At 40.3% G+C, this 19,923-nt stretch overlaps 1 protein-coding gene across 7 annotated transcripts in view; it reads right to left on the bottom strand.

Moving 5' to 3' along the window:
* IPO11 (importin 11) overlaps positions 1 to 19,477 on the bottom strand; it is a 205,453-nt gene extending 185,976 nt beyond the window's left edge. For all 7 annotated transcript variants that reach the window (XR_015148847.1, XM_086361893.1, XM_086361894.1 and 4 more), the window contains exon 1: positions 19,318 to 19,477. The gene's annotated coding sequence lies outside the window, so the exon portion shown is untranslated. The remainder of the gene's footprint in view (positions 1 to 19,317) is intronic.
* Positions 19,478 to 19,923: the final 446 nt, after the last annotated feature.

The following is a 19,923-nucleotide window of genomic DNA, read 5'->3' as shown; positions in this document are numbered from 1 at the left end:
CTCTGTTTTGGGCTACTACTATAAAAATAAAATCATTGACCACTGCCAACCCCCAGAGCAATTTATACCTAGAACAAAGATTATGCAGAGCACTCATACACACACACACATATGCACACCTTCACACTTTACAATTCTCTGGAGCTACGTGACAAAGCAATCCTTAAGTCTATATACTCTAATCTTTATGCCCCACTTACCCTCACCATTTGGGCTTCCCTGGTGGATCAGTGGTAAAAGGAATCCACCTGCCAATGCAGGAGACACAGGTTCTATCCCTGGGTTGGGAAGATCCCCTGGAGAAGGAAACAGCTACCCACTCTAGTATTCTTGCCTGGAAAATCCTGTGGACAGAGGAGCCTGGTAGGCTACAGTCCATGGAGTCACAAAAGAGTTGGACACTCCTCAGGAACTCTACAACAGCAAACTTCATGATTCATCTGGTCCAATGTAAATGACAGAATCCCTACCTCCCCCCAGCACCCTGCTCCATCAGGGTCCTCCCCAGAAGCATATGCCCTGTCCTCGCCTCCTCTCGCTTTTGATCCTTGCTTCCAAGAGGCCCATTTCAGTTTGAGAGGGAGAGCTTAGTTTACATATATTTGGAGAACCAATGCTGTGCCAAGTACTAAAATAGTTGTTAAGAATTGAAAAGGGTCTTTTCCCCAAAATATGGAGAATGATGAGGTGGGAGGAAGAGAGAATTATTAAAACAAACTATGAAAAATACGTTTCTAGAATACCAGTTGGAATCCAGAGTACATTTCCCCCATAAAAACAATGAGTGGTTTATCTAATGGGTAAAAAGGTTTTTTGGTGTGAGAAACAAATCATCATTTGTAACTTCTACTGGAAATATTTCCAAGTACTAATTAACTTACAAGGGAAGCTTTAGGCAGCAGTCAGTTCCTGAATTGCAGATTAAGTGTATCCTCAAAAATTAACAATTCAGCAATGACAGTCCCATCATAATGGATTATTTAAAATGCCACATTACTAAAGCATATTAAATTTTTTAAAGATCCCATACCAAACCAATAAAAAGCAAATGTGGCATATGTATTAGTATCACTGTTTCATAGAGGAAGAATTTACAGCTATCAAGAGAGTTGCCCGGGATCACTGCAGAAAACCAGTACATGGCAGAGCGAGGCCTGATATCAAGGTTCTGGAAACTCAGCTCTTCCTGCTGAATCATAAAACAGCCTCACCACACCACCCTGCTCCCGAACACCTAGAAACACACCACACACTCCCATAACAGGTTCCTGGAGAAAAGGATTCCTGAATCCATCAGAAATCTGAAAGTGTTAAGGGAAGCACACTGATTGAAACTGCCCACCCTGGCCAGGCACCATAGTAACTATTTGCATGAGTTGTTTTAGGACAGGAGGGCCTGGTGAGGAACAGGGAACTAATAAGCCTCCACCAACCAGAGAGTTCAGGAAAGGTCAAAAGGAGACACCACCTGTCCAACCACCTCCCGGAATCCTTCTCTCTGGCATCCACCCTGGCTGAACAAGGCGTGCACCATGTGGCAGCGCAGTTCTCCTGGGTTCCCTTACCCCACTGCTCTCCGCCCGGGTGCCCTTTCCCAATAAAATCTCTTGATTTGTCAGCACATGTGTCTCCTCGGACAACTCATTTCCGAGTGTTAGACAAGAGCCCAGTTTCGGGCTCTGAAAGGGATCCCCCTTCCTGCAACAAAAGGACTACATTTTCTATGTGTTAGGTATTTATGCGGAACTCAGTTGTGGAGTTCTCTTGAAAGGACAACAATGGCAAAAAAGAACAGAGAAATGTACTGAGTCATTTAACTGTAACAGTGTGGAAGTAAACTTCATTTAGGATAAAAGGCAGATGACTACTGACTACTAGAGTCAGTTTGAAGGATAGCACACCTGGAAACTAACCTCCAGCATCTCTCTTTTGGAATTAGCATGCAGAAATATAATAGCGCTGCTACTGTTATCTGCACATGGCAGTTGAGGCAGACATAAAACTAGTCTCCAAAAAAACTGGAGACCTGAGACTGACAAAGCAAGAGACGGAAGAAGAAAAGGAGAAGGCGTAAGGAATGAGAAAAGAAGGGAGGTGGGGCAGAGGGCAGAGGCAGGAGGAGAGGCAGAGACAGACACAGACCAACTGATAAAACTAGCCAGCAGGACACTTCCCAAAAGACCCAACAGGATCTTCACGGCATGACAGGATCATCAAAAGGGAGGCCTGAAGGCCAGAGAAGCTAGTCTCTCACAGCGCAGGTGCTGCTACAGGTCTGTGTGTGGTGAGAGAAACCCCACACCTATGTTAAAACCAGGCATCCTTTGCCTTTCAGTGTTCCTATTAATTATCAAGACCCTGGGGACAACGAAGCAAACAAATTAAATTTGCCTAGGTTTTCTAATTAATCATGCATACACTGAGGTTGTTTTGATTTTCATTATTTTGAATAGTTTCAAAATCATAAGCAAGAGGAAATACTCCTTATGAGCATTTTATAAGCTCTTAACTATACTACTGAAGAGAATTATTCAAAATCTAAATGCATACTCCTTTTTTCCCCTAAGAACAATACAAAGAAAGGAGAAGGTGAAAATTAAAAGGGCAAGTCGCCCTTCTCACTATTTCACAAGTCGGTCAGTTCAATTTATTCATTACTGGAACTACAATACTCTTCGATGCTATTAAAGTCTAAATAATCTAGCAATATGTGACCAAGAGCCTAAAACACTCAGACCTTGTAAGTGGGCTTTCTAAGCTTGATTCTGTAAGATATCTTCCCAATTCTGGAAAAATCCAAAGTCCAAAGATAACACAGATGTGCCTACAGTTGAAAACAAACTAATTTTCATTAAAAGAAATAAATAAAGAAAACCCAATACCTCTGCCTGTCACCAAAAAACAGACTTCTCAGGCCTGCATCAACTTTAATTCCAGTCATGACAATTTTTTAGTCTACTACATTACCTGTGTTTATCCTTAGTTTTAGGACATTCCACACAAACAATAATGCCACCCTACTATTAAAAATTAAAGCCGTAAGTAAACTGAGAAAAAGAAAAGAGAAGTTGAAGGAAAAAGAATTTCAAAATCAAAAAAGGTTCCCTCAGTGATATAATTTATTCAGGCATAGATCAATATGGATGCTAAAACCATTAAGTGAAAGAAGAGCTGTTGGGGAACAGGATATTCCCAGTGTGTCTAAGTATCATCCCACAGATTACTTGCTAAATGCAATGAAGAAATAAACCTTTAAAATGAAGGGATCTGTCAGTCACCAGGTCAATCAAGAAAGCAAATTTACTACAGTATCACCAACAGCTACACAACTTGAGCTAAGTGCCTTCTGAGGTGATACAAAAAGAAGTATACAACCTCATCTCTGAAATACCAAAAATGATCAGCAACAATCGAATCAGTACTCTAGCTTCCATGTCCAGTTTAAAAGAAAGAAAGGAGGACTTCCCTGGTGGTCCAAGTGGTTAAGAATCTGCCTGCCAAAGCAGGGGACATGGGTTTGATCCCTTGTCCAGGAAGATCCCACAAGCTGCAGGGCAACTAAGCCTGTGCACCGCGATTACTGAGCCCGCGTGCTTCAACTGCTGAAGCCTGTGCGCCTAAGCTGGTGCTCCATAAGAGAAGCCAGCACGGCACCGAGAAGCCTGTGCGCCTAAGCTGGTGCTCCATAAGAGAAGCCAGCGCCGCACCGAGAAGCCCGTGCGCCTAAGCTGGTGCTCCATAAGAGAAGCCAGCACCGCATTGAGAAGCCAGTGTGCCTAAGCTGGTGCTCCGTAAGAGAAGCCAGCGCCGCACCGAGAAGCCCGTGCGCCTAAGCTGGTGCTCCGTAAGAGAAGCCAGCACCGCATTGAGAAGCCCGTGTGCCTAAGCGGGTGCTCCGTAAGAGAAGCCAGCACCGCATTGAGAAGCCCGTGTGCCTAAGCTGGTGCTCCCTAAGAGAAGCCAGCGCCGCACCGAGAAGCCCGTGCACTGCAATCAAGTGTAGCCCCCACCTGCTGCAACTAGAGAGAGCCCATGTCTACGAAGACCCAGCACAGCCAAAAATAAATAAATAAATAAATATATATATATATTTTTTTTTAAAGAAAGAAAAGAGAATACTTCAGGAACGATGGCATGAAGAGCTCCATCGATCCTCTCCTCAGTATAATAACTGTAACTGATAAAAGTTACAAAAAGGAACCATTTTCAGTCTCTGGAAAGTATGTTTAAGGACACACAGCAAACGCAGAAATGCTTACACAAGAAATACTGCTAAATTTTGGTAAAAATAGCAAGAATCTGTGGCATTTGAGCCACAAGCTCACTGCTGCTCCCCAGAATGACAGAGGCTATCCTCCAGGCAGAATGAGCCAAGACAGAAGGCTGCAGTTTCTCCCCACAAGGGGCAGGCAGCCAGCATTTCTCATCTGCCCCAGATACACACTGCAGCTGTGTTCCAGACAAGCACAGCCAAAAGGTCTGGGTACTCTTCTGCCAGCCTGGCAGCACTCACAGGTCAGAAGCTCTACCCCAGGACTATCAGGCCAAGCACAGTGGGCCTCAATCATGCCCACCCCAGGATGCTCAACCACAAACAGTAACAGCTGGAGATTTCAATACTCCACTTTTTAAAAATGAACGGAACATCTAGAAAGAAGATCAACAAGGAAATATGTTTTGAACAACATGATACACAAACCAGACCTGACAAACATCCCACTCGACAACAGCAGAATGCGAGCAACCATTCATCTCAGGCGCACATCAAGCATTTCCAGGAGAGACCTTAATGCTAGACTGAAAACTTAGTCTCGACACATTTAAAAGAACTGAAATCATACAAATAAGTTATCAGATTGGAATCAGAAACAAAAATACGGAAATAACATTCACACTTCCAGATTTCAAAGCTTACAATGGAGCTACAGTAATCAAGACAGTGTTGGTACTGGCAAGAGGCCAGATATACACATTAATGAAACAGATTTTAAAGTCCAGACAGACCCTTACATCTAAAGGCAAGTGATTTTCAACAAGGGCACCAAGACAATTCGATAGAAAAAGAACAGTCTTTTCTACAAACAGTGAGGGAACCACTGAATATCAACATACAAAGAATAGCTGGACCTCTTCCTTATACCATTAACAAAAATTAACTCCAAATGAATCACAGAGCTAAGCATGAAGAGTTAACTCTATAAAACTCTTAGAAGGTCTAGCAGTAAATCTTCATGACTTTGGACCAGGTAAAGCATTCTCAAATATGATACCAAAGCACATGCAATTAAACCAAGAACAATTATAGTCATCAAAATTTAAAACTTTATCAAACAATACCATCAAGAAAGTAAAGACAATTCACAGAATGGGAAAAAATATTTGCAAATTGACTAAACTAAAGCATTTGACTGTGTGGATCACAACAAACAGGAAAATTCTTAAAAAGATGGGAATACCAGACCACCTTACCTGCCTTCTGAGAAATCTGTATGCAGGTCAAGAAGCAACAATTAGAACCAGACAAAGAACAATGCACTGGCTCAAAATTGGGAAAGGAGTACATCAAGGCCGTATATTGTCACCCTGCTTATTTAATTTACATGCAGAGTGCATCATGCCAGGTTGAATGAATCACAAGCTGGAATTAAGATTGCCAGAAGTATCTACAACCTCAGACATGAAGATGATACCACCCTAATGGCAGAAAGCAAAGAGGAACTAAGAGCCTCTTGATGAAGGTAAAAGAGGAGAGTGAAAAAGCTGGCTTTAAAACTCAACATTCAAAAAACTAAGTTCATGGCATCCAGTTCTATCAATTCATGGCAAATGAGTTCGGTTCAGATGCTCAGTCGTGTCCAACTCTTTGCAACCCCATGGACTGCAGCACGCCAGGCTTCCCTGTCCATCACCAACTCACAGAGCTTGCTCAAACTCATGTCCATCGAGTTGGTGATGCCATCCAACCATCTCATCCTCTGTTGTCCCCTTCTCCTCCTGCCTTCAATCTTTCCCAGCATCAAGGTCTTTTCAAATGAGTCAGTTCTTCGTATCAGGTGACCAAAGTACTGGAGTTTCAGCTTTAACATGAGTCCTTCCAATGAATATTCAGGACTGATTTCCTTTAGGATTGACTGGTTTGATCTCCTTGATGTCCAAGGAACTCTTAAGAGTCTTCTCCAATACCACAGTTCAAAAGCATCAACTCTTCCGTGCTCAGCTTTCTTTATGGCCCAAGTTCCAGTCTTTGGCTACTTGACACAAGGAGCTGATTCACTGCAAAAGACCCTGATGCTGGAAAGACTGAAGGCAGGAGAAGGGGTAGAGAGAGGATGAGATGGTTGGATGGCATCACCGACTCAATATACATGAATTTGTGCAGACTCCAGGAGATGGTGAAGGACAGGGGAGCCTGGTGCGCTGCAGTGGGGTCTCAAAGAGTTGGACACAATGTAGCAACTGAACAACAACAATATCTGATATGTGACTTATATGCAAAATATATAAAGAATTTTTACAATTCAAAAAAGATATCTAATTAAAAGGCAAAAGATGAGGGGAGGTTTCTCAACCTTATAAACACTATCTACAGAAAACCCACAGACAACACCATACTTAATGGTGAGAAACAAAGCTTTCCCACTAACATCAGGCACAAAGGAAGGCCATTCCCTCTTACCACTCCTTTTCAACATGGACCTGGAAGTCCTTCATAATACAATAAAGGTAAGAAAAGAAAAGGTATATAGATCAGAAAGGAAGATCAAATCTGGTCTGTCTGAAGATGACATGATCATCTATGTAGAAATCTGGAAGAATCAACCAAAATCTCCTGGAACTAATGGGCAATTTATAGCAATGTTGTGGGATACAAGGTGAATATACAAAAGTCAAATGCTTTCCTGTATACCAACAATGAACAAGTGGAAGTGAAAATTAAAAACACAGTATCATTTACATTAGCACCCCCCAAAACTAAATATTTAGATATAAACTGAACAAAATATATACATGATCTCTATGAGGAAAACAACAAAATACCAATGAACAAACTCAAAGAACAACTAAATAAATAGATATTCCATGTTCATGGATAGGAAGACTCAACACTGTCAACATGTTACTTCTTCTCAACCTGATTTTTGGATTTTGATTGGAACCAAAACTCAAAAAAATTTTCTTACAGATACAAACAATCTGATTCTAATCTTTACACAGAGAAACAAAAGACCTGGAGTAGCCACTACAATACTGAAGAACAAACCAGGAGACTAACATTATCCACTTCAAGACTTACTGTAAAGCTACAGGAATCAAGAGAGTGATTCTGGTGAAAGAGTAGACAAACAGATCAATGAAACAGATTGGAAAGCCTGGAAATAGACACCCATAAATTCAATCTTTGACAAAGGAGCAAGGGCCAAACAATGGAGGAAAGACAGTCTCTTCAATAAATGGTACAGGATCAACTGAACCTCCATATGCAAAACAAAACAAATCTAAACATAGGCTTTACATCTTTCACAAAAATTAACTCAAAATGGATTACAGACCTACATTTAAATATAAAATTCCAGAAAATAACCTAGGAGAAAACCTAGATGACCTTGGGTGTGGTGGTTTGTTTTTAGACACAATACCAAAGACCCAATCCATAAAAGAAATAATTGATAAGTTGGACTTCACTAAAATTAGAAACTTCTGTTCTGCAAAAGATAGTATCAAGAATGAGAAGACAAACCACGGACAGGGATAAAATATGTACAAAAGACATATCTGATAATGAATTATTATCCAAAATATAAAAAGAACTCTCAAGACTACCTGGTACTCCATGGGGTCACACAGAGTTGGACACGACAGAGTGACTGAACTGAACAAGACTAGCTGGCAGTCCAGTGGATAAGGCTCCGTGCTTCCACTGCAGGGGACTCAGGTTCAATCCCTGGTCAGGGAACTAAGATCCTGCTTGCTGTGCAGCATGGCCAAAAAAAAAAGAAGAAGAAGAAGAAAAGGCAAAATGCATGCTGCAGTCCCTGGGGTCACAAAGAGTCGGACGTGACTGAGCGACTGAAGTGAAGACTCAACAACAAAAAAATCAAACAGTCTGATTAAAAAACAGGCCAAAGACCTTAACAAACACCTTACCAAAGAAGATATACGGATGTGAAAATAATCAAGAAGGTGCTCCAGGTCATATGCTATCGGGGAAACACAAATTAAAATGTCAATGAGATACACTACACCTATTAGAATGGCCAAATGGTAGGCAGCAAGAACGTGGAGCAACAGGAACTCTCAGACATCGCTGGCGGAAGTACAAAATTGTATAACCGCTTTAGACGACTGTTTGGTGGTTTCTTAAACATACTCTTACTATACAATCCAGCCATTGCATCACATGGTATTTACCCAAAGCAGCTGAGAACCTTTGTATCTACACAAAACCCTACACATACAGGTTTATAGCAGCTTTATTCCTAACTGCCAAAACTTGGAAGTAATCGAGATATTCTTCAGCAGATGGATGGATAAATAAACTGTGGTGCATCAAGACAATGGAATATTATTCAATGCTACAAAGACAGGATCTACCAAGCCACAAATAAAAAAGGATTGAGAAACATGTGGAGTGACTTCAGTTTGAGGAGATGAAATGTTCTAAAATTGTTGGTAGTGATGACCGCACAAGTCTGTGAATATACTAAAAATCACTGAATTGTATGCTTGCAGTGAGTGAATTGTATGGTCTGTGCATTATATCTAAACTAAGCTGTTATTTTCTTTTAAGTGCTCTAACTATGTAAATGCCGAAGTTAGCACAAGACCAAGAAAAGTAACTGAAGAAATGAAAAACATGTGGCTGAAGTATTAATAAGTAATGTTAATAAGAGCAAGAAAGAGTAATAGTTTAAGAAATTAAAGCAAGATTAAAGGACATAAGACTTATGCAATAATCTGGAAGGTTCCAGAGATGCTCAGTTCAGTTCAGTCGCTCAGTCGTGTCGACTCTTTGCGACCCCATGAATCGCAGCACGCCAGGCCTCCCTGTCCAGCACCAACTCCCGAAGTTCACTCAGACTCACATCCATTGAGTCGGTGATGCCATCCAGCCATCTCATCCTCTGACGTCCCCTTCTCCTCCTGCCCCCAATCCCTCCCAGCATCAGAGTCTTTTCCAGTGAGTCAATTCTTCACATCAGGTGGCCAAAGATTGGAGTTTCAGCTTTAGCATCATTCCTTCCAAAGAACACCCAGGGCTGATCTCCTTTAGGATGGACTGCTTGGATCTCCCTGCAGTCCAAGGGACTCTTCAAGAGTTTTCTCCAACACCACAGTTCAAAAACATCAATTCTTTGGCGCTCAGCTTTCTTCACAGTCCAATTCTCACATCCATACATGACCACTGGAAAAACCAGAGATGCTAGTCCCATTCAAATCCACACTGCACCATTTGAATTCACTTCAGTTTCTCAACAGGAAAACTCTCCTCCATACGTGCATTATAGGTTGTTTAGCATCCTTGCACAGTATACATAAAGACGGTTTTGACTCGAAATGCTTCCATGTATCTCCAAATACCTTTACATTAAAGAACCATCAGAGCGATTGAAAAATTCTCTACAAGATGTCATGCAGTCAAAGACTGATCTACTTTGGGATAAAAAATACACAATAAAACATAGAAAACAACAAGAAAGAGAGGAGATATTCCCTTGCTTACTCTTCTCTACTCCTAAAATATTCTATCTATTCAAGAGTTTCAAAGGACCTACAAACTCCTTAGTGGTAGAAATCCAAGTTTAAATCCTAAACCAATTAGAATTTTAAAAATGGTCTTTTTTAGTCTGTTGTGTAATTAGAGGAGTATCTATAATGTCAAATAAAAAAATACTACATAAAATATATGCAGCAAAGCTATATAAATAAAAAATGTCTAAGAATAAAGACAAGCGAGAAACAGAATTATAAAACAGTACTGTTCTAAAGTAGTCCCAGAAGTTAGAGAGATTTTAACAGTCTACACATTTCACTTTTATGATGAAAAATGATTTTTTTTTTAAGGCCAAGAATTTTCACTTTATATCTATTCTAAATTTGCATGGGAATATTTGCTTGATTTCTCTTCTGTAATCCTAAAACATTCCAAGAGCTTCAAATCATGATGTATTTCTCTTGACAAGCACATACCAAGAGATCATGGTGATATATTAAATATGCACATTTAAGTAGATAATGTGGTCAATAAGTGCACTCTCATCAAAACATTCAGGAGAAAGCTTACAAACTTGGTTTTCAGTAGCAAGAGTTGATAAGCAATAGTTCTGCCATATTTACCTAGATCTGTGATAGCAACATTTACCAAAAGACAATCCTCCTCATGAAGGGGACTTTGAGCCTTATAATCCAGTTTTAACTATAAATATTCATCTCTAAAAATCTTTATGAAGTGATGTCAAGAGTTTAAAATATTTAACAGACTGAGAAAAATGAAACTAACAAAAAACATTTTTGATTTATTACTTTTCTTTTACATAATGCTCCACATACATATATATTGTACACTTTCATCGCATAAAAGGAAAATAAATTTGTGTTTGTTAGCAATAGTGTGTTTATCTTTAATTCCACTTTGAAGTCTTTTCATGTTCTATGAAAGCTTCCACATCAACATACTCCTTTACCAGAAAATGTCCTGCTGCTGCTACTGCTAAGTCGCTTCAGTCATGTCCGACTCTGTGCGACCCCATAGACGGCAGCCCACAAGGCTCCCCCAGCCCTGGGATTCTCCAGGCAAGAACACTGGAGTGGGTTGCCATTTCCTTCTCCAATGCATGAAAGTAAAAAGTGAAAGTGAAGTCGCTCAGCAGTGTCCGACTCTTCGCGACCCCGTGGATTGCAGCCTACCAGGCTCCTCCGTCCATGGGATTTTCCAGGCAAGAGTACTGGAGTGGGGTGCCATTGCCTTCTCCGAGACAATGTCCTACTAGGATGTAAAAATAAACTGATTAATCTGCAGTGCCACCTGATGGTGAGAAGTAAGTAGCACATCCCAAAGAGTATGTTCAAGCATCCTTTTCCCTCAATGACGCGGGAAGAGAAGGACACTGCGATTCTCTTTAGTGACCACCTGGCCAGGACAACCATCTGCAAGGTGGCAGGGAAACTTCCTTAAACCACTGTCTCTACTTCTTTACTTGAACGCTGCATCATGAAAAATACTCTCATCGCTAACAAGAGAAAATGTGAGATGAAGATACGTTTTTGAGCTTCATACAAAATAAAATGATGGAACTTAAGAAAATGTAATATTCATAAGCAACGTTTTAGCATAAAGAAGACTGAGAAATTGTGGAAGAGGAAAAGGCAGAGTGATAAGAGGATCAGGATGAAAACCCCTAAAGAGAAAAACCTCGCAGTAGTCCACATTTGACAGGACAAATGTTCAGAAAGACAAAGAATGGCGAAATACAAGCCATTGAGAGTGACATAATAACTTGAAAGCTCCAGTTTTCCTCCTGGAAGAATAGGCACTAGGCAAATAACTTGAATGAAGAGTAGCCTTTTTGGTGAAATGTATAAACAATGCAGTATTTACCATAAATTACTGGAACATCCCCTACAGAGAGATGAGGGGAAGATGTCATTTTTTCAAAGACAGTTAAATGCCTGCAAGCCAAATCATGATCTACAGTTCAAGTCTATGAAAAGAAGAACAGAAGGCAGAAAACATAATCTGGAGGAATTATGGATAGGAAATATTACAAAATTGCTAAACTGCCTGGGGTCGAAAGCAAACTAGTCAAAGACGTGTCAAGGAAGAAATGAATTTCTGTGAAAACTAGGGGAAGAGCTGCAACATAATGAAAATAGAAAAGTTATCATACTAAAAAGCTTAAAGAAATGGATATTTTCATTACTGTGAGAAACCAAAATCTTAAAGCAGTTTGCCCAAAAAATAATAGTTAAATTTGAATCTGACCAAGCTTCTAGACAGCACGACCAGCACAGTTAGAGGGGAACTAGGCGGTGGTCAGATGAAATAAGAATGACCATGAGCTGGTAACTGTGAAACCTGGTGGTGAGCAGACAAGGTTCATCAGACAATTCCACCTACTTTTATGTATGATTTTTAAATGGCAGCTAATGGAGAATATGAAAGCTGCTCATTCCTGACAACACCTACTCTGGGAATCTTTAACTGCAGTGGATGTAAAGTGCTCCTTCCTCTACACCATTCTTACCTACAGAACGTACTTCTATTACTACATCTATTTCCTTGTTAATTTGAGTCCCACCTACAAAATTAGGAGCTGCATAAAGGCAAGAACTGTGTCTTATTCATCTATACCTGCCTGCACCTAATATAATATGTCAAAGATGTAGTAAATGCTCAGTAAATGTTTGAGGAACTTAAGGCAATAATGTGATTACAATTTCTAAGAGTGGAAGGCAGGCTTTCAGAAAAGGTGAAAAAGAGGTGAAAGAAACAACGTTTCTGGAAGTACAGGAATTACATCACAGTAGAGAGAGAAATATCTATAAAAGATACTACAAAAGTAAACAGTCTGCTGAAGGGCTAAAAAACAAATGAAGGAATAAACGAACCAACAGTTCACTCAGTATCGTCAGCTACTGAAATGGGGCACACTAAGCCAATAAACGACAACAATGCTTTTCACTGGGAATATCTAACATCCTTTGTTCTAATCCTGTGCTCTTCATCAGGTTTCTCATATTTACTGGCTTATCATTAGACTTTCCCACATTCATTCATTCAAATATTTATTGAATACCTGCAAATGCCAGACATTATTCTAAGCACTTAGGATACAACAATGCACTAAAAAGGCCAAAAAAAAAAAAAAAAACTCTGTTCTCAGGAAGAGTATATTCTAGTGGGTTGAGACACAGAATAAATGTGTAACCTACATTGTGTGTAAAAAGGCAGTACACAGTGCCAGGATGCAGCTGTGAGAGAAGTCCCATCCAATAAACCCACGTATTGTGCCGTACTGGGAGTTTTCAGTAAAATGGCATTGAAAAACGTCAGGAAGTCTTTTGCCTGTTTGGTATACATGGTCGTCCCCATGACTGAACATACCCTCATAAGTTAAGGAACTTTTCCTCAACAACAGTGACACCCACCAAGGCAATGCTGAGCAGTGAGGCCCCAACTAGTCTCACCACCACCTTCTTTGACATCTCTCTAGGTGAAAGGAAAAACACATATTTGTATAAAAACTGCTAAAGAACAGCAATTATGCTTACTGGTTTTAAAGTTCCTTGTCTGATGCCAAAGAAATGAGAAGGAAAAACTGTAAGTGTGATTCTGGACAAGACACTGTTCTTTGGGAGTAAATAGCACAGCCCAAATTTAATAGACCATAACTGACCAAATTTTAGTCAAAACTTTTTGCTAACTGTTAAGGGATCATCAGTCCTCTACAAATGTATGTATCTTTGACTAGTAGTTTCCAATTACTGATCCAGGATATCGTATGATTTGTCTTAGAAGAATCTCATAATCTTGCTGTGACAGTTTAGCCTGAAGAGTCATTTGTATTTATAAAAATTGATTCATTAAAACATGTATAGGCTGTATACCCAGTAGCATCTTCAGAATTAACAACTGTTCTACATTTCATCACTAAGATAATATTTTGCATCATTAAAATAATTTCCTATCACCTTGGAGCCATCTATGCCACTTCTCTCAACAGTAAAAATATCTAATTTAAGCATTCTGTTTTACTGGCCAAGAAACTGCATTCAAAAGGTAAAAGAGATAAATTGTGAATCCAGTATGGCCACAGGCAAATTAGTGACATGTCTGGGAATTTAGAATTCAAGCCTCCCATCACAACCCCATACTCTCTACTGATAACCCAATTTTTTCTTTTAATTGGACTGGTGTCAAATACCAAGTGAAATTAACTGTTTTTTAAAAATCTTTAGACTTGAGAACCAAAATACAATAAAGACTATAGTTTATCTTCCTGATAAATATTACAGCAAAACTGAAAACCTAAATTAACAGTCAATGAAAACACAAGTTAAAAAGCTTAACATTAGAAGAAGAAATTGTAAATGACTAAGAAGATAAAGGATTACTATATAGAATATATATGGAATGCCTGTAAATCAACAAGAAATAAAAAACAGGACGAAGGATATATAGAGACAATTCACAGATGGGAAAAGTCAAATGGTCACCAAGTATCGGAACAGACAGCCTCACTGGCTATGAGGAATTTTTTTAAAATTGAGATATTACTTTATAATCATCAGACTGGCAAAAATTACAAAGTCGAAAATATTCAGTCTTGCAAGAACCTATGTAAACAGAAACCTTTAAGCACTGCTGCTAGGAGTATACATTAGTAAAGGTACTTCAGAGAGCCATCTCGCCATTAGCAGTGAAATGTGTGTGGGGGGGGTGTGGGTGTGTGTGTATGTATCCTATGATCAGGTAATATCCTATGCCCAGCAGTTCCACACTTGAAACTGTAACTAAAGAAACTCCTGCACAGGCTTACAAGGAAGAGAAAAGGATAAGGGTGTCTGTCTTGGCACTGTCTACAGTGAGAGCTAGAGACAATACACTACCCCTCTTTAATGGAATGGATACATAAAATATATCTTATCTTCCCCCTGTAGAATGTGTTCCCTCTGGCTGGAAAATTCTTCCCTCTAGCTATCAGCATGTCTTGCTGTTTAGCTTCAATCCAGTTTCTGCTCAAACTGTCAACTAATCAAATAAGTCTTCCCTCACTGCCTAATCTAAAATATAAAATAGCTTTCCCTTCAATCAAGAAACTCTCTAATCTGAATATCCTTCCTTCTATTTTCTAATCTTCCATTTTAATATTTTTAACTGTCTGATATTCTAATATACATGTTTTTATTGTCCAGAATCTCGATTATAATCTAAGATCTAGAGACCAGGGACTTCGACTTGTTTAAAGGTACATCACCAGAATCTAGAAGTAGTATCGGGCACGAAAGAGAATGATGAATAAATATTTGTTAAATAAATGAATCTAGTGACTAAATCCCAATCTCCGTGTACAGCTGTGTAAAGTCAAGTCTTTGACGTTTCAAACTCACTCAGTCTAACCTCCAGAATATGTAACATTCACATTTTTTTCAACTTTCTGCTTATTCAAATTCCATTCACAGTACTCAGCAATAAAGCAGGAACTACTCTGAGAAATAAATAAGAGAGTCCTTCAATTCAGTTCTAGAGAGGAAAAAAGACAATTACAAAAGACATTATAAAAGCTATACTAAGCTGTTATTGAAGAACACTCAGAAGACCTAACTCACCCTAGGAACGCTAAGGGAGGCTTCCCAGAGAGCAAGGCCGCATTTGTGCTGAGTAGAAGTTATCCAGATGAGCACACACGGGTATTCATCAGACAGGGGATGGGTATGTTTGAGGCAAAACATACAAACATCTCAACTTTAAAAAAACATCTAACCACTTCTGAAGAACTGTAAACAATTCAGCATGACAAAAGAATGTGAGGCAGGAAATAACAGAAGGTGAAAGCAAAAAGCAAGCAAGACGCAAAGCATTATGTCTCTATTTCCTAAGCCTGGTAGTTTGGATTTTTATCTGAATGCCTGCATAAAAGGACTGCAGAATAACAGTACAATCAACCTACAGAAAAAGAAAGGGTACAGAGGGGTGGTGCACTGTCAGAAGCAAGGAAGTTTTTTAGAAGGTTTACACAGAAGGCCAGATAATACTGATAATCTGAACCAAGGTGGTAGCCACAGAGAAAAAGTAGATGAAAGAGATGAAACAAGATTTGGTTAATTAGTATATAGAAGAGTGAGGGAAGGTCGGCACATCAACGTAATAACAGGGAAGAGTTAAGGTTCTGGGTGTCTCCAACTGAGTGACAAGTTGTACACAAGAATCACAAGAGGAAGGGAAGCAACTTCAGAAAGGGTGAGATACACAGTTTTTTTGACATGAGTTTAAGGTGTCTTACAACAACCACAGTGCGTCAGTGCTTAAGGGCGATGTATGCTCAACAGAGATTTGGGAATCATCAGAATAAGGACAGAAGTTGAAGTCATAACAGATGAAATCCTTCAAATAGAGTAGGCAGAGAGGCAGAAGATAGTACCCCAGAGTGAAATGAATGTTTAAAGTGGCCAGAGAAGAGAGAAAATATACCAAGGAAAGACTGACCAAGATACAGAAGGGACGTAAGCAGACTACAGTGGCACAGAAACGTAAGAGAATTTTAAGGGGACAATCAGTCAAAATGTCAAAAGATTTACAAGATTCCATTAGATTTCAGACTAAAGAGACCAATAGTGACCATCACCCCATCAAATTCAGTGACGGCAACAGATGGCAGCCTTCAACACATCGAAAAATAAATAAGTAAGTAATAGGAAGGTGGAGAAAATGAATATAGACAGCTCAAGAAACTTAAAAAAAATTATTACAGATAAAACTGAAGAGGAATCTAGAGTGAAAAGAGTATATTTAAGATGAGTGCAGTACGTTTAAATCCTAGTAAGTTAGAACCAGTTGAGAGTAAAATGGATAACCAACCGTTATGGACTGTATTCCCCAAAATTCATATGTTGGAGCCCTAACCCTCAGTATCCCCAATATTGAAGATAAGATGTTCGAAGATGTGATTAAGTTAAGTGAGGCTATCAGCATGGCCTCTCATCCCGTGTGATTGGTGTTTTAAAGAAAAAAAGAGACACTAGAGGCTCTAGTGCTCAAAGGTTCAGCCACGTAAAGAGGCAAAAAGAGCGTGGTCATACGCAATGCAAGGAGAGAGGCCTCGGAAGCAATCAATTCTGCACTAACCTTGGTCTTGGGTTTCCAGCCTCCAGAACTGTGAGAAAATAAATTTCTGTTGTTGAAGCCACCCAGTCTCTGTTTTTTGTTATGTCAGCCCTAGCAAACGAATACATCAAGTAAACACTGTCCCTGAGGGGAAAAAAATCCAGAGCACAATTAGAAATGAACAGATAAAGGTGGAGGAGTACGTGGGTGAAAGAGGGCAAAAGCAATGATGTTCCCAGCAATTCCTCTGTGAAGCAGAGGCCAAGATTATCCAGGAAAGAGTGAGGAAGGAAGGAGATGGTGGGCTAGGAACCACCATGGGAGACAAGAGTAATTACTAAAGACATACAGGATTAGTAGGCTGCCTTTCCATTAGTCAACAAATGTTTGTTACTGAATGAATACCTAGCTGTCATTCATGAATGCTTTAGTTCAGTTTTGATAACTAGCTAAAGAAATGCATTATAGTGAATCAGAACCTGAGTTAAAAATTTAGATAATATGTGACCTTATGCAAGTCACTTAGCACTGCTGGGCCTTTAGCTGCTTCAACCAGACAAATCAGACTTGATAGCCAGCATAAGATCACCTCAGATTAAAAATAAAAAGTGCTATAATTTTTATGCAGGTTTGTGCATGACCTTGGTCTTCAACTTTTACCAACCAACGTAGTGTGCCCTTAGGCTATAATGTACATTCACGTCATCTGGAAAGCTTGTTAAAATGCAGATTCTGATTCAGTAGGTCTGGGTTAAGCTGGAGAGTGTGCACTTGTAACAAACTTCAGGTCATGCCATACACCACATTTTGAGCAGCAAGGGTAGAACACTGATCCAGCTCAAGTTCTACAAAGCTTTTAACTGTCGACTTATCTGTAATCAGCCTGATATTTAGAAAACCAAGCAAAAACACTCCAGATTCACACCTGCCCAAAATGTGTCTTGCTGTTTCCTAAAACACTCTGAAATTAAGTGACAGTCCCCATTTGGTGCAGACAGGAAAAGAAAGGAACTGTCATCAATAACACTAAACTAGGGAAAGCCCAAGATTAAATACAAACACACACACATACATATATACAACACAAAGGTTAAAATCTATCTAATCACACATATTTTCTTTCTCAAACTATGAACATTTCTGGAAAAACACACGTACTTATCTCTAGAAAGATTTTCAGTACACTTTAACTGCCAAGGGTCTACAAGGATTCTTTTGCATTCTAGTTTGATCCTGAATAATCTTCACCTATTTATTTATAACATCCAATCATTATTATCACAACTAAATTCATTTGTGTTGAGTATTTCCTTCTGCTTTAGGAAGTGTAACTAGGGCAGCGACAGTCCAGCTGCCCTAAGGCTGTAATATACTGCCACAAATCACTGCTATAATTAAACTGTTTCTTTTATTCCCTGTTTTAGGAGTTACAGGGGGAAAATTCCACAATCCTACTACACCAATAGGGAGAGATATTCAGTCTAATTTCACAGAAAGCTTCTTCAGTGACAAAAGATGCAAGGGAATGTCATGAAAAGCATGTCGTAGTAACACTGCCTTTAACCTGAAGCCTCAGTAATGAATAGAGAAGTCTGAAATAACGTGAAAATGAAGGAATGAACTCCCAATCCGTGAAAAAAAATAAAAAGCATTACAGCTGTAAACTGCTCTTCCTTATTCCCTTCTGAAGAATAGACAAACTGCAAGGGCACTACCGCACTACAACCGAGCTCGTTCAAATGGGGTGGGGAGGGGAGATGTCAATTGCAATCTTGGCTCCAGGAGGCAATACAGCAATCCTACCTATGTAGTCAAGTTAATCTGAAAAGATAATGCTGCCCTCTTTCACCACCACGTTCACAAAAGGATAAAGAAAAATGACAGATGCAATGGGCCTCAATATAGTATTGCTGAATCACAAATACCCTCAAAACCTGCAGAAGAAGCTGGGCTCAAGCACTGGCGGCCATACCTTAGCAAGTAGGTCCTCTATGAAAATATAGAACTTCCTTCACTTTTTCTCTAAAGGCAAGCAAGGATCTAATAGTCAATTAAAGCTTTCACAGCATTGCTATTAGCAGCAATGTCGTGGATGCAATATGCAAAAACATACAAGGATTTTATACTAAAGACGACCACGATCTCTGCAAATTAGCACCACCTATCCCCCAAGGGCAAATGCACCACCCTAACCCGCAACGGCAGCCACAATGAGCATGCTACGTCCTCATTTTGACACCCAGTCCCTGTTTCCCCGGACCCTGATTCCTCCGCGATCATGCTTCCCGCTGCCAGGCTTACTGGGGCAACCTCGAGCTCCCAGGGGTCCTTAAAGTAACAGAGAGCCAAGCCTGCAGGCCGCCCTCTTCTCGCTACTGCTATGCCTGGCCTCCCAACAGCCACACGTTCTTCCCTCGCCTCTCAGGTCTCCGCTGCCCAGCCCACTCCTCCCTTCCACAGGCGCGCGCTCTGAGGCTCTCAAGCCGGGGCCTCACTGTTTGGCTCGGTCCGGAATAGTCGGTCTCTCCCGCTTCCACGCCCCAACACGAAGCGGCGTCGGCTGCTTCTGCGCCCCACGCTTCCAGTCCACACGCCGCCGCCTACTGATGCCGAAAGCGGCTTCTAGGAACGCGCCATGTTCAGCGTCGCGGCTCTAAACGACACGGGCGCGTGAATACTGCGTCACGGACACCGGAGCGCGTGGACTAGGCAAAGGGAGAAGATGATAGGAGAACGGAGAAAGGAGAGGGAGGAGCTTTCTCTTCGAAACCAAAGGCGCCGGCCATCAAAGGTAGCACTGTGCGCTTGCGCAATATAGGGAGCTGGGACCCCGGACGCAGCGCAATCTGTAACCATGGAAACCATAGGTTCGCTGTGCCCTGCTCCCAGGAAAATCAGTTGTTTCCTGGGTTGATTGAAGCTTAAATCAAAATAATTTCCCCTTTCTGATTATGGATATCAGCTGCCAAACTGCACTGTTTTACAGATCTGTCTAAAGAGAAAACATTTAAAATAATCCTACTCTCAGCGGTCAACCCTCCCACGTATATTTATTTTTTAAGGTCATACACTTGCTTGGTGGGCACTTTAGCCCAGAACGA

Source organism: Bos grunniens, chromosome 20 (assembly GCF_055505025.1).
Source record: "Bos grunniens cultivar Pamir isolate PY7600 chromosome 20, Bosgru_T2T1.0, whole genome shotgun sequence".
Classification (NCBI taxonomy): Eukaryota; Metazoa; Chordata; class Mammalia; order Artiodactyla; family Bovidae; genus Bos; species Bos grunniens.
This window is presented reverse-complemented; position numbering and strand designations above follow the sequence as displayed.